Genomic DNA, 14,591 nt, shown 5'->3' on the forward strand with positions numbered 1-14,591 from the left:
CCGGCTCTTTTTAGAGAACCGGCTCTTTCGGCTCAGCTCACTAAAAAGAGCCGGCTTTTTCAGCTCCCAACCGGCTCTTCAGGTTGTTTTGTTGGTTTAATTAACTTATTATTAACAACCATATAACATTATGCACAAAAGGAATTACTAATGTAAAAAAAAACCTGTGGTTTTATTTATATATGTTTATATATAAATATATACGGTGGCCCCTAGAGACAAAGCACGTACAAACTCCAAAAAGCACATTTCTAGCGTTAACTGAACTTCAAAACAGAGCTACCTAGATGACTTAAATTACACAATTGAAAGCATATGTGTATTACACAGGCACTCATATATATTCAAATAATTTAAAAAAAAAAAAGTTCATTTACCTGTTACTACCACACACCAAATCCGGTCGTTGGTACTTCCTGGCTTGTGTAGCCACTAGGTAACAAAAGCTCAACACTAGTGGTGTGTGATACTGCATATTTTGGTATCGATCTGATACCAAGTAAATACGGGCCAGTATCGCCGATACCAATACCGATACCAATACTTTTCAATAAATAAGGTGGATGCCTCATTGAATTGCTAAATCACAATTAATTTTCATGACCTTAAGTGTTTTTTGTGATTTTTCCATTTGTATTATTAATTACTTAAAACCCAGGACATAATTAGGAGAAATAATTTATTTATAATTAAATAAAAAATGCTTTATTATTGTGGCGGGCCGTGGTCTGCGATGCTGCTGCGGATGAGATGGACTCACCTTCACTGCATCTACAATCATGCCTCACCGGCTTAAAACCTGTGCACTGCTTGTGCTGTTGTTGTTTTTGGTGGTGATGTGTACAGCTGGCAGCAGGAGGGCTGCTAGCCATTGAATGTAGGCTACTGTTACAGCAACCGGGTGATCACTGTAAGGGTGGACAGCGCGTGGCTCGGGGTGAGCCGGAGGCTGGCGCGCCAGCTGCACCTGCCAAGCTGGAGATGGAGGTCGAGGTACGTGAGGTGCTCACTTCCACTCCTGCTGCGCCGCCGCTGCTTGCCATATGGGCGGCCATCAGGCCATCTCCTGGGCTTCCGCTGGAGGCGCGGGCGACCGCCAGAGTGGACACTTCCCCGTTGCTGGGCTGGGGCATGGGGCGCCGATGGTCCGGGCCAATTCCCTCGCCTGCTTGTGGGGTGAAGCGGGCAATGGGGGTATGTGGCAGGACATGTTCTGCGATGCCGCTGCAGCTTTGGTGGTGGTGATGTGTACGGCTGCCAGCGGGAGAGCTGCAGCCATTGAATGTACTGTTACAGCAACCGTGTGATTATTGTAAGAATAAATGATGCGGCAAAGCATGAAAATGCCATCGGGTCTGCCGTGGTGGCGATCTTTTTTTTTTTTTTTTGTTAATCTTAAGTGCACGCAAACCAGTAAACAAATGAAAACAAATACTGTTGATAAACTATAATACAAAAATTACAATTAAAATTCTCAACAACAAAAACAATTGGTAAAAATATAATTAATATGTAAACAACTTAATAACCCCCAAAGTGTCTAAGTCACGTGACATGTCAGCGCAACACCGAAACATAAGAGGGGGGGAGGGAGCAAAGTGTGCCTGCTCTCCGCTGACACAGGAGCGGCAAGTCCAGCGACCTGGCTGTTTCGTTTTTGCCAAAAGCACAGCATAGCAAACAAGCAGAACTCAAAGTAAAGAATCGATCTAACCAGGCTAGTATCGATCCGATACTAAACCAAAGTCTTACTAGCCGAAGACTTTGTCATGGGAAGGTGAATGTTACTGAGTAATGTGAAATATGTTAAACGTGTATTTGGTGACATACATCAGAATGATGAAGTCAGGTTCACGTAAGAAATCCTTGTTCAAAGGGGGAGATGTTGTGTCCACACATTATTGCATTTGTTCTGTAGATTCCTTTACCAGAAGCGCTAGAGGGCGCTAGTGAGTATGTGGTTCTGGTTGTGGTATTTGGAAAAAGAAGAAGAAAACAAAGAAAAATAAAGAAAGGAGTTATCTCCGGTGATCCTCTGTTCCTACATGCGTGTGTGTGTAATGCCTGCTGAACTAACACCATACAACAAGTGGCGACGAGAGTAGTGGTGATTAAGTTATGGCTCTGCTCTCTTTGCAACCCCCGGCTGTGTTCCTGGATTGTCCGGGCGAACCGAAAATTCTATTTGCTGCGTGGAAAAAGTTGTTCGATAACTACTTACTTGCGATCGGGGGTAATGACTTTGCTACGGAGAGGAAGAGGTCTCTGCTCATTCACTGCTTGGGAACGGAGGGACAACGAATCTACAGCGCCTTACCACTCGCTACGGATGATTACAAGGGATCCGTAAAGGCTTTGGAAACGTACTTTCATCCTAAAGTCACTGTTGTCGCCGAGAGATACCGCTTCAGGCAACAAGCCCAAGCTGTCGGTGAGTCTACAGATCACTACGTTGCAGCACTGCATGAGCTCGTGAAACAATGTAAGTTCGGGGCTATGGAGAATGAAATGTTGCGGGATCAACTTGTAGAGAAGACATATAATGCTCGTATGTGAAAGACTGCTAATGGAGGAGGATTTGATGCTTGATAGAGCTTTGGAAATTGCTAGGCGTACAGAGGCTGCAATAGCTGATGCAAAGGCCATTGCTGTTGGTGAAACAAAGCCTGTTGCTGCTGTTCAAGTACAAAAGAAGATGCGCAAGCCAAAATACAAAGCAGCTAAAAAAACGGATGCAGCTCCGACGTGCTACCGTTGTGGTTCAGCTGATCACAAAGCCAATGATAAATCCTGCCCCGCAAAAGACTGCAAATGTAATACATGTGGAAAAATCGGACATTTTTCGAGAGTGTGTAACTCTTCCCATAAACCTGTTAATGAAGTGACTGTGCCTGAAATGTGTGTTTTAACTGTTGACAATTGTGTCAGTGGTGATAAACTGATATGCACTGTTACTGTCACTGTACCAAATACTGCACAGGCATGTACTGTTAAGCTACTAGTAGACACAGGGTCTGGTGTTTCCATACTGCCTGAACATGTTTACAGCACAAACTTTGGCTCAGTTAAGTAATCCAGCTGTTCAGCTTATTACATATTCAAAAGAGAAACTGGATGTATTAGGGTGTCTTAGATCTGACATTACTAACAATGGTAAGAGTGCCTCCACAGATCTCTACATTGTAAGAACAGGAACACCCATACTGGGATGGACTTGGTGACTCCCCTCCAGCTACACATAAAAGGGGGACAATTAGTCCTTGAGAGTTCCAAGGTCTGTGCTACACTTCAGCAAACCTCTGCTCTGCCCACTCAATGCAAACAGGAATGTGAGTCTCCAGTTGCATTTGGATGTGCAAAGGACTTTGTACATAAAGAGAAGGTGCGACCTGAAGTGAAGCCAATACAGCAGAAACTTTGATGCTTACCCCTGTCAGTCCGTGATGCTGTTTCCGCAGAACTCAAGAACCTTGAGGAACATGGCATCATAGAGAAAATCGATGCATCTGAATGGGTCTCCCCGATTGTAGTCACTAGAAGAAAGACTGGTGGCATACGCATGTGCGATTATTTGAGAGAACCTAACAAATCGGTGGTCGTTGACAGTCATCCCTTCCACTGATAGAGGACATACTGTTTGAGCTGCGTGGGGCTGTCATGTTCTCCACCCTGGATCCTAAATCCGCCTACCATCAGCTGAAACTACATGAAGAGAGTAGAGGGCTCACTGCTTTCATTACACATGAAGGACTGTACCAGTACTGCAGAGTTCTCTATGGGTTGAGTTCAGCACCTGCAGTGTTCCAAAAGATGATGACATAAATCCTACGTGGCCAGAAAGGGGTGCAATGCTATCTTGATGATGTCATCATATACGGAACTTCAGAAGCCGAACATGAGGTGCTATGTTACACAGAATCAACAATGCAGGACTGAAACTCAATGTTGACAAATGTCAACTCCGTCAAACTACTCTGAGCTTTCTTGGTCAAAAGATCGGTCCAGAAGGTCTGCTGCCAGATGACTCTCATATCACTGCTATCCTGCATGCTCCGCCCCCTACTGATCCTGCAACCCTGCGCTCATTTCTTGGCTTGAGTGCATGGTACAGCAAGTTTGTGCCAAATTACGCAACTGTTGTTGAACCAATGAGAGCTCTTCTGCGTAAGGACTGTTCATTCCACTGGAACAAAGCAGCTCAGGTAGCGTTTGATCAAGTCAAGCGGTTAATCGTGCACAGCCCTGCCCTGGTGATGTTCGACCCCAGTAAGCCCACCATAGTCTCAACAGATGCCTCAAAATACGGTGTAGGTGCTTTTTTGACTCAACTTCACAGTAATGATGCAGAACAGACTGTTGCATTTGCATCTTGCAGCCTGTCTGATACAGAGAGGAAATACTCAATCGTTGAGAAGGAACCCCTAGCTTGCGTCTGGGGTGCTGAAAAATGGCGCACATGGCTCTGGGGCAGAAAATTCCTCCTATGAACAGATCACCGAGCACTTACAACACTGTAAGGGAAATAACTGTTATTGCCCTACTAAGGGCAATAACAGAGCCAGTCTACGCATAGCCAGATGGTCAGCTCGCCTGTTGGAGTTTGACTATGAAGTGGAATATAGAACTGGGTCATTGAACCATGTTGCTGACTGTCTTTCTAGGCTCCCACTTCCCGAAACAGACATGGCGTTTGCAGAGGATGTGGAGTCAGTTGCAGCCATCCTCACTGATCTGAGTGCTGTGTCTGAGGATGACTTCCAGTCAGAGTGCAAAGCCTGTCCAATGTTCACAAAGCTCCGTGTGCAGATACAGAAAGGCTGGCCTGCAAGGAAGACATCACGACATCACGACTTACAGCCGTACTTCCCAACCCGTCATGAACTCGCGGTCTTGAACGAGTGCATCGTCAGAGGTACACATCGATTGCTAGTGCCTGAGTCGTTGCAAAAAGTCGCTGTCTGGTGTCTGAGTCGCTGATATAGCTCATGAAACTCACCAAGGCATTGTACGTACCAAACAACGCCTGAGGGAATTGTACTGGTGGCCCAAAATGGATTGTCACATAGAGACACTGATAAAGAACTGTGCAACGTGCAGACAGAATGACAAGTCCACTGTCACCCATGATGCTCCACTTCAACCCATTCCTTTACCAGCTGCTGCTTGGGAAAAGGTGTCTGTGGACATCATAGGCCCTTTTGAAATAGCCCCTTCTGACTGTAGATTTGCCATCACATTGGTAGACTACTTTAGTAAGTGGCCTAAAGTAGCTTTTGCTTCCCGAGCTGATGCAGCTACTATCATTCAGTTCCTTTCTGTAGTTGTCTCTCGTGAAGGGAATCCAAAGACATTGATAAGTGACAATGGCTCTCAATTTCTCTCTGCTGAGTTCGCTGACTTCCTTAAAAGCAGGGGGATCCAACACCTGAGATCCTCAGTGTATTACCCAAGAGCTAATGGGAAGGTTGAGAGATTCAATAGATGCATTAAAGACTGCCTACAGACTGCCTCGATTCAAGGACAACCCTGGAAATTGTTCCTGAGAACTTACCTGATGGACTACAGAGCAACCCCTCATTTAACAACTGGAGTTTCCCCTTCAGAACTGCTCCATGGACGACAAATGAGAACAAAGTTACAGGTAATGGATATGCCTGTTCCTCAGACAGAGAGGCATACCATGTGCGAAAGAGTTAAGAATAAGCAAATGAAAATGAAAGAATACACTGATGCTCGCAGGCACGCCAAACCATCCAACTTTCAGCCTGGTAACAAGGTACGGGTTAGGAAGCCATGGAAGGTAAAGAAAGGTGAGTTAAAGTTTTCTAAACCAAGGGCTGTCATGACAAGGAAAGGACCAAACACTTATTTGCTGGATGACGGACGGACCTGGAACGCCACACACTTATCGGCTCTGTCAGAGCTGAACACAGGTACTGATTCTGACACAACAATGGACTGTCATAAACCAGGAACTGATCTAGCATCTAACTCTGAGTCTGATAGTAGGCTTAGGCCCACCAGGATGAGGAACCCACCTTGCTGGACCCAAGACTTTGTCATGGGAAGGTGAATGTTACTGAGTAATGTGAAATATGTTAAACGTGTATTTGGTGACATACATCAGAATGATGAAGTCAGGTTCACGTAAGAAATCCTTGTTCAAAGGGGGAGATGTTGTGTCCACACATTATTGCATTTGTTCTGTAGATTCCTTTACCAGAAGCGCTAGAGGGCGCTAGTGAGTATGTGGTTCTGGTTGTGGTATTTGGAAAAAGAAGAAGAAAACAAAGAAAAATAAAGAAAGGAGTTGTCTCCGGTGATCCTCTGTTCCTACCTGCGTGTGTGCGTAATGCCTGCTGAACTAACACCATACAACATACGTGCTTCAGAGTTTTTACGTGTTTTGGAGTTTGTACGTGCTTCGGGGTTTGTACGAGCTTCAGAGTTTGTACGTGCTATGGAGTTTTTATGTGTTTTGTAGTTTGTACATGCTTCGGAGTTTGTACGTGCTATGGAGTTTGTACGTGGTATGGAGTTTGTTCGTGCTTCGGGGTTTGTACGTGCTTCGGAGTTTCTACGTGTTTTGGAGTTCATACGTGCTTTGTCTCTAGGGGCCACCGTAAATATACTTTTATTTATTCACTCCACATAAAATGTAATAAATAAATCATATAATACAAAAACCAACTGTTTACATTTCAACTTTTACCTATTTAATTTTTCAGCGTTTTTTCCTTTTACACAAATTTAAAGTGAAACAACACAAAACACTGCAAACCACAACACAATTAAATATAAATATGAAAAAATATGAAAACAAAAAGAAGATGCACATTCTCTGTCATATGGGCCTGCATGAATAAACTTTCTGAATCCTTTATCATCCGCAACTGAAAATAGTTGTGGATGATTACTATACCTTTCTAATGTCACGTTGTTGTCCCTGGCTCTCTTTCTCTCTCTTTCCCTCCTGCTCCGTTCCTGTGCTGCTGCGACTGTAACTACCGACCCTCCCCCCTCTTTCCAGTGCAAAGCACAAGGCTCGCGTGCGGAGTGAAGCAGAAAAAAGTGCGAGAGACAGGGTGAGAGAAAGAAAAAAGAACCCACGGCTCCCAATAAGGAGCCGGCTCGTGTCGTTCACTTCAAAGAGTCGGCTCTAAGAGCCGTTTTGTTCACGACCGACACATCACTAGGGGGTAGCAGCCTAAGCAGAGAAGCCCATACCTCCCTCTCCCCAGCCAGCTCCTCCAGCTTGTCCGGGGGAACACCAAGGTGTTCCCAGGCCAACGGAGAGATATAATCTCTCCAGCGTGTCCTGGGTCTGCAATGGGGACTCCTCCTAGTGGGACATTCCCAGAACACCTCACCCAGGAGGTGCCCAGAAGGCATCCTTATCAGATGCCTGAACCACCTCAACTGACTCCTTTCGATGTGGAGGAGTAGCAGCTCTACTCTGAGTCCCTCCCGGATGGCTAAACTCCTCACCCTATCCCTAAGGGAGAGGCCAACCACCCTTCAGAGGAAGCCCATTTCTGCCGCCTGTATCCCTGATCTCATTCTTTCGGTCACTACCCACAGACCATAGGTGAGGGTAGGGACGTAGATCAACCGGTAAATCGAGAACTTCGCTTTTACACTCAGCTCTCTCTTCACCACGACGGACCAATACAGCAACCGCATCATTGCAGCCACAACACCAATCCATCTGTCAGTCTCCCGCTCCCTTCTCCCATCACTTGTGAACAAGTCCCTAAGATACCCGAACTCCTCCACTTGGGGCAGTAGTAGCCCACTGCTACACACTCAGCTGCAAACTGTTCCAGTGTGAGCTGGAGGCCATCACCTGATGAAGCCAACAAAACCACATCATCTGCAAAAAGTAGAAATGAGATTCTGAGACCACCCAATTGAAAGCTTTCCATAACTTGGCTACGCCTAGAAATTCTGTCCGTAAAAAATTACAAACAGAATCGGTGACAAAGGGCAGCCCTAGCAGAGTCCATCACTTACTGGGAACAAGTCCGACAAGTCCGTCGGCTATGTGGACCAAGCTCTTGCAATGGTTGTATAAGGATGGAATGGCCTGTAGCAATGGGCCAGACATCCCGTACTCCCGCAGCACTTCCCACAGGACATAATCAAATGCATTCTCCAAGTCCACAAAACACATGTAGACTGGTTGGGCAAACTCCCATGCATCCTCAAGAATTCTTGAAAGGATAAAGAGCTGGACCAGTGTTCCATGACCAAGACGAAAACCACATTGTTCCCCCTGTATTCAAGGTTCGACTAACGGATGGACTCTCCTTTCCAGCACCCTGGCATAGACTTTCCCAGGGATGCTGAGGAGTGTGATCCCCCTATAGTTGGAACACCCTCTGGTCCCCCTTCTTAAAGATGGGAACCACCACGCCGGTCTGCCATTCCAGATGTGCCACCCCTGATCTCCATGCAACATTGCAGAGACGTGTCAACCAAGACAGCCCTACAGCTCTACAGAGCCTTCAGGAACTCATGGCAGACCTCATGGCCAATTCCAGACTGAGACAGAGTCCAGCCCCTCTCCAGGAGAATGGTTTCAGAGCCCAAGCCATGCGTTGAGGTGAGCCCAACTATATCTAGTCGGTAGATGCTGACACACAGCCTCATGCACTCACTCAGGCTTCTTCCCCAACAGAGAGGTGATGTTTCATGTCCCAATTGCTAGTCTTGATAGCTGGGGATCAGTCCGCCAGGGCCTCTGCTCCTGACCGCCGCCCGGCACACATTGCTCCCGACCCTACGACGCTTCCTGAGGGTGGTGGATGGGCCGATGTACTTTTTTCGGGCTGTGCCCAGCCGGGCCCCATCCAGACGCTCACCCTCGGGCACCCTCCCCAGGCCTGGCTCCAGGGCGGAACCCCGATAACCCTAGCCCAGACAGGGTGACCTGTACCCTTGGTCTTTTACTCATAGAGGTCTTCTGAAGGCTCTTTGTCTGGTCCTTCACCCAGGACCAATTTGCCATGGGAGACCCTACCAGGGAAAAAAAGCTCCCAGACAACATAGCCCCTGGGATCCCTGGGCCACACAAACCCCTCCACTGGGAACATATCCGGAGAATAAATGCATTACAAAGTCTTGTTTGGTGCCAGCACTAGTGTGTCAGAATGACTAGCTAGCGCTTAGCGAAAATACAAATTGTAAAGGACTGGATTACGAGTTAATTTCATTGTTGCGTTATCAGTGTCATTGTGTCCAGAATTGCCACACAGTGTTGGCATAGTTGCTCCACACCTGCAACAATGTGATTTACTGAGTGTCCTTGAAGGTGTAATAGTCTAGAGGCTATTAAGCTTGTCAATCATATCAGCTATCTATGACAGAGAGTCTGTAGGAGAAGATGCTTGTTGTTGGATGAGAGTGTATGGGGGGTGGGAGTTATGGAGTGTGTGTGTGTGTGTGTGTGTGTGTGTGTGTGTGTGTGTGTGTGTGTGTGTGTGTGTGTGTGTGTGTGTGTGTGTGTGTGTGTGTGTGTGTGCGGGAAAAAGGAGCGTGACTTTAAGAGGAGAGAGGGATTGTTTTGATTCTTCAGGGAGCGCTTTTTTTCTGTTTTTGGAGTTGGCTAAGGCCCACAGTAGCCTGTGTTACCATTCCTAATAAACAGCCAGTAAACTGAATACCAAGTGCCTCTGTCTTCTGTGGAGGGACGATACAATACAAAGTCCTCTGTATGTGGTCTGTTTAGCTAACCTTGTCACGCATTTTAAATGCAGTCAGGGCATCTCAGCTGTTTTCCCTTTAAATCATAATTTGCTTTTTCAAACTTTCTTGTATGTCTTGGTAAAAATGCTGGTGAAGTACAATCAGCAGCAGAACTATATCAAGCTGGATGCCTTGGAAGGACAGTTTGAATTTCTCAAATTCCACGAAAAAGGTGTTCAGTTTTATTGTAGCTTCTGATAGGGAAACATTTTAGAAACAGATTTGTATTGTTTAAAACCTTGCCTTTAGCAAACTAAACTATAAAAAGCAAATCATTAACTTTGAAATTTGGACTTTAGGTTCTGCAGGGGAAGACATTTACCTATTTAATGGTTACTAAGTGGTGGCTTAATGCATTTAAAATGGACAGTCTTTACCAGTCACCTATAAAAAGTGCTGCCTCAAAACCACATGAATTTTTATCTTACAGTTATTGAGAGATTTTTCGTGCCCCCTGATTCAGAAGTCATATACAGGGATGCAACAGGGACAGAAGCTGATGCGGAAATAGTCAGCGCCTTGTTGGACATGGCAATGTTGTGCTGACTGTCAGAAGTCAGCGTGAGCTTGAAAGGCAGGTTTAATCAGTCACTCTGCATTCTGAGAATACAGTTATTTAAATTTGTTTCTATTCATTTAGAATTTTAATTGCTCCTCATCTCCTGCTCTGGGATGTCAGACTCAAGCTTCAGCTCATGTGCCACATCTCTTGGTGAAGACATACTACAAGAGTATGAAACAACAGAAATGCTAACTGATGCCACAAGAGGACAAATGGTTAACATCCTGGTGGCTCACATGATTGTGAGTGGGTATATATGTGGGTATATGTGTTTCAGGGTTTCTTTTTATTTGTGCCAATTTTCTGCATGGCCGTTGCATACATTTTGATGACTAATTTAATATCTCCTCTCAGACACCTCCCCACAAAAGCAGTCAGAGAGAAGTATCCTCTTGGTATTGTGATGCTGTTCCCTTGCCTGAAGAATCCATATTCTAAGAAAGGCTATGTAAGTGTCATTTTTGCATTTCAAAATTCTGAGTTCTATGAACTGAATATGACAATAACCTTTCTTAATTTAAGGAACACTTCTATGATGCTGCAAGCAGCACAGGATACCTTTCTTGGCGTCTGAAAACAGTTCAAAGAAAAATTTGCCGAAGATCTGCGGTGCCACAGAATAGCTCTGTAGACCTTTTTCCAGGAGGCCCAAATTTCCAAAGGACTGTTAATGTTGACAGGCAGCTTGATGGGGATGCTTGCCAAGAGGTAATATCTTTGCTCAATCATACTACAGAAAATTGCCTGATTTTCTAGAAGATGAGAGAGGCATTTCAAAAGCTTGTTAATGAGACAGGCAGAAGTGCTGAAATCCTCTCTATCTTCCCAAGATTCCTGTATAGTAAAGGACTAGTGAGTTTGAAATGAGATGTTTGAAATAGCTTGACATTTCAAAGTATTTGTGTTGTTTAATATCTTCTCTCCCAAAGGTGTAACAAGATTTCATTTACCTGTTTGATGACGAGTCATCCTCGAGACTGTTTCAGAAATGGGACGATGAGCTAAGCAGCTCACTTCAACACTAGAGATGCATCACTTGGTGCAGTCGGCAGAAAGTCCTACAGGAAGTGATCTTGATGACTCAACAAGTAAGTTGTTTCTTTTTCTTGTTTTGAAGCATTTGCCATAATTTCAGGTACAGCTGTTTCATTCATGATTTTTGTGATCATATGATTAATATTAGGAAATAAGAACACCTGCGAGACAGTTTTTTTTCCTTCAATGTTATTTGTTTGTTCAGTGAATCGCTGAAAGATTAATCTGATTTTTGGCATAAATATGAACAAGAGTTTTCAGTTAATCCTGTCAGTCATTGTCCTCAGCCTACGACCAAGAAATGGCTTCCTTGCTGTTGCTGGTACATCTACTTCCACCATCTCCAGGGGAACAAAAGTCTCCAAAAATTAGTGCAATTAGTGCATGCGAGGCAATTGGGAGACTTGTACTCTTTCATAAGGTAATCATATCATTAAGGTGGTTAAAATAATTTATGTCACCTTTGTAGCCATATATAAATAATAACATAAAATACTTTACTCTGGCTACAAGTTCTAATGTTGAGTTTCCTTATCTTAAGCCTAGTCGTGCTGCAGTTTGGGGGAACATCTCCGTAATCAGCAGGGTTGGCAACCATACCACCGCGCGGTTGACCATCAGAAGAGAAAGTCTGACAGTGTCCATATCACCATAGCTAAGCATCTCATCCAATACAATGCAAACCACTCCCTTGGGGCATTTGATGAACTTTTCAAAACACATTTTGTGTTCAATATGTCTTATGATGCTACGTTGGAGAATTTTTACACATTCCTGAAGACAACAGTGTATTGTGTAACATTTATATGGGCAAAATGAGAGAGTCACCCAGATTTAAGATTTGAGAGCCAGACTGCTTAACCGGCCACTACCGCTCTCACTCAGGGAGTGAGAAGTTAAAACTATGCTGACTTGTTTCATTTGTCAGAAACTGTATCCCAACAATCAGCAGTTGATTTCACATTTAAGAGTTGAACATGGTTAATATCCTGGGCCCAAATTAAAATTGTTTTGTTCTCAGCAAGGCTGTAGGTTTCAGTTCTTGACATACGCAGGTTTCCGAAAGCACCTTATCAGTGGTCATGTGTGCAATGTGTGCATCCATTGTGGCCAAATTACAGGGGAGTGGGATTTCCAATAGTTTGGTTTCCTCAATTGTAGGATACTTGGACGAACTAAAAAGTGAAATTTACTCACAAGCAAAGCATACTGCCGTTTCTGCTTTACTTGTAACTGATCCCAGCATATCTGGTATAAATCAATCTTTTGACAAATTTTAAAATATTTTCACAAATCTGAATGCAGAATGGAAACTAAATAAATACTTCAACCAAAATGGGGAGTTGAGCACCCAGCTGAAATAACACTGGGAGTGAGATATGACAACAGGCAAAATCCAGTACTTATGATCAAGTACTGTAAGTGATACTTTTATATATGGACCAATTTTAGAAACACTGAGGTTAGTGTGCAGAAATCCAGACATTTATGTGCTCTTAAATGAGTGTAGACCAGAACCTAGTACTTACACTGACTTCTCTGATGGAAATTATTTTAAAACTCACTCTTTGTTTTCAGCCAAAAGACAAGCATTACAAATTCAGCTATGCTATGATGACTTTGAAACAGCCAATCCCCTTGGCTCCAAATGTAGAATTTCCAAAATTGGCTGTCTTTATAAGAAACTTGCCCCCCAAATTTATTTTGGTTTTGAATAGCATTCATTTGGTATCACTTTTTCACATGCAAACTCTGCACAAGTACGGTTTTGATGTTACACTGGAAACGTTGATCAATGGTATAAAAACACTGGAGAGTCAAGGGCTAGGTCTTCCATTTGAGGAGCAGGTATATGGTACAACCTCACAGATCACTGGAGATAATCTATGAATGCACACAGTTCTTGGTTTTAATTAGTCATTCAGTAGCAGTCATTTCTGTCACCTTTGTTTGATTTAGAAGAATGATCATCAAAAAGGTACACAGTGAGGATGATCCTTCCTGAAAAAGATGTGTTTGAAATGCATTGCCAGTCTCTCTAAGAAAACCCACAATTGAAGGCTTTATAAGGGTTGAAAAAAAATTCCACACTAAATTTACTTAAGTATATGCAGTTTGTAATAACTACTCATTTGATTTAATGCATGATCTTCTTGAGGGTGTAGCTTAGTACGACATCAAATTGCTTTTTTGAATATCTCATACAACTTGTCATGTCAGAACATGACTTGCTTTCCAGGATTTATGTTTTGATTATGGATCTTTAGAACAAATAGAAAAGTCCAACAAAGATTATTTCGGAGAGGGCATTGGTTTGAATTATATTCAGATGCTGTGTCCTGTTTGAAACATCCCATTGTTGTTTGGTGACAATATTCCTGCAGGAGACAAAAACTGGAATTACTTCAAATAATGAACATAGTTTTCGCACCATCTCTGGATATATATATATATATATATATATATATATATATATATATATATATATATATATATATATATATATATATATATTTATTTATTTATTAGGGGTGCAACGATATTTGTATCAATATTGAACAGTTCGGTACAGTGCTTTCGGTTCGGTATGCATATGTATCAACAATACAAATTTTTTTATCAACTTTCCTTCTGACGATGCTTTCTGTGTTGAGCGCTCAGTGGATCTGCGCTAGACAGTGCAGCCTAGGCGGAGTAGTCGAAAGCAGATTCACTGAGCACAGGGCAAGCTAGCGAGACAGAAGTTAAGCTCTCCTTGCAACATGGCAAATTGAACCTCCCCCACCCTAATTCAGATCTGGCGTTTGGAACTATTTTGGTTTTCATGTGAAGTATGACCCTGAAGGTAATGGACAAAAGTAAAACAGTATGTTGGATGTGCCAGGCAATGCTCAATTACATTGGTGGGAACTAGTGCGTTAGCGCAGTTAGCTCGTTAAGGTGTTGGCCGTCCAGCCCCATGCACAGGCCGATCCGCGGTAGCTCGTTAACGGAGATTTGCCGTGTTGTGGCGTTAACGTCATTTCAGATTAACGCTGACAGCACTAGTGGGAACACAACGAATATGACTGCACATTTATTCCGACATCATCCTAGTGCAAAGACAAGTGGAAGCAGACAAAAACAACAGTCATGCATGCTACAAACTTTACCGGAGTCATTTAGACAGCCGTTAGCACATGATTCTCCGTAGTAAAGGGACCTCTGGCTAATACGGTGGGTTCTGTGTCGGGCTCATAGCTGAAAA

General features: G+C 43.7%; 1 long non-coding RNA gene across 1 annotated transcript; it reads left to right on the forward strand.

Annotated features, from left to right (window-relative positions):
* The first annotated feature begins 1,769 nt into the window (after window positions 1-1,769).
* Window positions 1,770-13,783, forward strand: LOC146507717 (uncharacterized). Its single transcript, XR_014876733.1, has 6 exons — window positions 1,770-10,551; window positions 10,664-10,757; window positions 10,832-11,017; window positions 11,239-11,397; window positions 11,632-11,765; window positions 11,886-13,783. It is a non-coding gene; the product is annotated as an uncharacterized LOC146507717 (long non-coding RNA).
* The last annotated feature ends 808 nt before the right edge of the window (window positions 13,784-14,591 follow it).

This window comes from Neolamprologus multifasciatus, chromosome 11, assembly GCF_963576455.1.
Source record: "Neolamprologus multifasciatus chromosome 11, fNeoMul1.2, whole genome shotgun sequence".
Classification (NCBI taxonomy): Eukaryota; Metazoa; Chordata; class Actinopteri; order Cichliformes; family Cichlidae; genus Neolamprologus; species Neolamprologus multifasciatus.